This window comes from Triticum aestivum, chromosome 2A (assembly GCF_018294505.1).
Source record: "Triticum aestivum cultivar Chinese Spring chromosome 2A, IWGSC CS RefSeq v2.1, whole genome shotgun sequence".
In the NCBI taxonomy this organism is placed as follows: Eukaryota; Viridiplantae; Streptophyta; class Magnoliopsida; order Poales; family Poaceae; genus Triticum; species Triticum aestivum.
The window spans coordinates 143,968,691-143,971,838 of record NC_057797.1 but is presented as its reverse complement, the minus strand read 5'-3'; positions in this window follow the sequence as shown (position 1 = coordinate 143,971,838).

Here is a 3,148-nt window from a genome sequence, read left to right as displayed (position 1 = left end):
AAAAATATGACCTTAGTCCAGATTAGTAAAGGATCTTGTTTCTTTCGCTGTTTGAGTTTCGTTTCTCCGTTTGATTTGATTCTTTTTGCAAACCGGAGTTCTTAAGTTGAACTTTCTGGTTAGATCTTCTTATTTGAGATTTACTCGTGTTTATTTGCTTGATTGCTTATGTATGTATGCTATTGTTTGCTTGCGATAGAACACACGAGTCTCTAGGTTTTGCGGATCATCAGCAAGGCAAGTAACACTTTGATCACACCCCTTTATCACCCAGTTTTTACGCATTAGTTCCAATCCTCAAACATTGCATGGTTAGGAAGTGATTAACATGTGGGTTGGGAAGTAGTTGATGAGGTAGAACCTATTGCCCTGTTATATTCAAACCTTTGGGAGTTATTTCTACGTATTGTTTTTATTGCTATGCTATGCTCGTAGACGTGGTTGGGTGAGTGAAATCCATGACAGATGTGAGATTGTTAATTAATGGTTCAACTTAAGGTGGCAACTTGAATACACATCTGGGTGGATTGTTTGTTGGGCACCTGCGGAATCCACTGTTGTCCTTGGATATCCCGGAGTACCCGTGTGATAATCCTATGGTCCGCCACCCAGGCTCAAAGGGAACTGAGATATTTTCATGCTAGAAACTTCCGTGTGCAGCCACAAGATATTATGGGGTCTAGCATAGTTGAGTAAGTTGCGTGAAGCTCCTGAAGAGGCGGATCAGCAGGTAGAGGGATGTATGTTGGTATGGTCTACTCGGAGTAGGGGGTTAATGCTTCTGAAAGACTGTGTCTCGGTCATCCGTTTCTCAAACACCCTATAGTGCAAGAGATCCAACGGAGGAGATCGGGTCTTGTGGGGAAAAGTGCGTAAACCTCTACAGAGCGTATAAACTAATCATGGTTAGCCGTGTCCCCGGTTATGGACATCTTGAGTATCTAGTACTTGGAGTATCATAAGTGTCTCATCACTCTAAACTAATATTGTTGGGTTGTTAATTACTTTAATTGGGATTGAGTTGGAGGAACCTTCTCAATGATGTTTCAACTACCATGATAGTTAAATAAAATCTATTCCTTTGTTGTAGGGAAAAATTTGCTTTTCGCAAAAACCATAACCATAGAGCTTTCCACCAGCCAAATATGCATATAGTGATAGTATTATTCTGTTCTTGCTCTACCGTGTTACTTTGCCAGCATATTCCATGTGCTGACCCGTTTTCAGGCTGCTACATATTATGTTGCAGACTCTTTAGACGAGGAGTAAGGTTTGTTAGGTCATTGCCGTGCAGCTCAGCTATGTCGTTGGAGTTGATGGACTCACTTTATCTTCCAATCCTTCCGCTGTTATCGTATTAGATGGCCTTAAGCCATATTTATTGTAATAAGTTCTCTTTTGAGACATTCGATGTAATAAGTGTGTGATTGCTACTCTATTATAAATCCTTGAGTACTGTGTGTGTCAGCATTACCGATCCAGGGATGACATTGAAGCACAGAGACTTGACCGTTTGAGGTCGGGTCGCTACACAGTTTTTGAGGGTAGAGTATTCAACCCAAATTTATTGATTCGACACAAGGGGAGCCAAAGAATATTCTCAAGTATTAGCAGCTGAGTTTTCATTTCAACCACACCTAGAAACTTAATATCTGCAGCAAAGTATTTAGTAGCAAAGTAATATGATAGTAGTGGTAACGGTACCAAAAGGTAATGATAACAAAAGTAATGTTTTTGGTATTTTGTAGTGATTGTAACAATAGCAACGGAAAAGTAAATAAGCGAAGAACAATATATGGAAAGCTCGTAGGCAATGGGTCAGTGATGGGGAATTATGTCGGATGCAGTTCATCATGTAACAGTCATAACCTAGGGTAACACAGAACTAGCTCCAATTCATCAATGTAATGTAGGCATGTATTCCGAATATAGTGATACGTGCTTATGGAAAAGAACTTGCATGACATCTTTTGTCCTACCCTCCTGTGGCAGCGGGGTCCTGCTACCTCTTGAGCACTACGTTGGTTTTCCCCGAAGAGGAAGGGATGATGCAGCAAAGTAGCATAAGTATTTCCCTCAGTTTTTGAGAACCAAGGTATCAATCTAGTAGGAGGCTACGCGCGAGTCCCTCGTACCTGCACAAAACAAATAAATCCTTGGAACCAATGCGATAAGGGGTTGTCAATCCCTACACGGCCACTTACGAGAGTGAGATCTGATATATATGGTAAGATAATATTTTTGGTATTTTTATGATAAAGATGCAAAGTAAAATAGAAGCAAAGTAAAAAAGCAAAGGAAATAACTCAGTATTGGAAGATTAATATGATGAAGATAGACCCGGGGGCCATAGGTTTCACTAGTGGCTTCTCTCAAGAGCATAGGTATTCTATGGTGGGTGAACGAATTACTGTTGAGCAATTGACAGAATTGAGCATAGTTATGAGAATATCTAGGTATGATCATGTATATAGGCATCACGTTTGAGACAAGTAGACCGACACCTGCCGGCATCTACTACTATTACTCCACTCATCGACCGCTATCCAGCATGCATCTAGAGTATTAACTTCATGAAAACAGAGTAACGCCTCAAGGAAGATGACATGATGTAGAGGGATAAACTCATGCAATATGAAGAAAACCCCATCTTGTTATCCTCGATGGCAACAATACAATACGTGCCTTGCTGCCCCTACTGTCACGGGGAAAGGACACCGCAAGATTGAACCCAAAGCTAAGCACTTCTCCCATTGCAAGAAAGATCAATCTAGTAGGCCAAACCAAACTGATAATTCGAAGAGACTTGCAAAGATAACCAATCATACATAAAAGAATCCAGAGAAGATTCAAATATTGTTCATAGATAGACTTGATCATAAACCCACAATTCATCGGTCTCAACAAACACACCGCAAAAAGAAGATTGCATCGAATAGATCTCCACAAGAGAGGGGGAGAACATTGTATTGAGATCCAAAAAGAGATAAGAAACCATCTAGCTAATAACTATGGACCCGTAGATCTGAGCTAAACTACTCACACTTCATCGGAGGGGCTATGGTGATGATGTAGAAGCCCTCCGTGGTTGATGCCCCCTCTGATGGAGCTTCAGAACAGGCCCCAAGATGGGATCTCATGGATACAG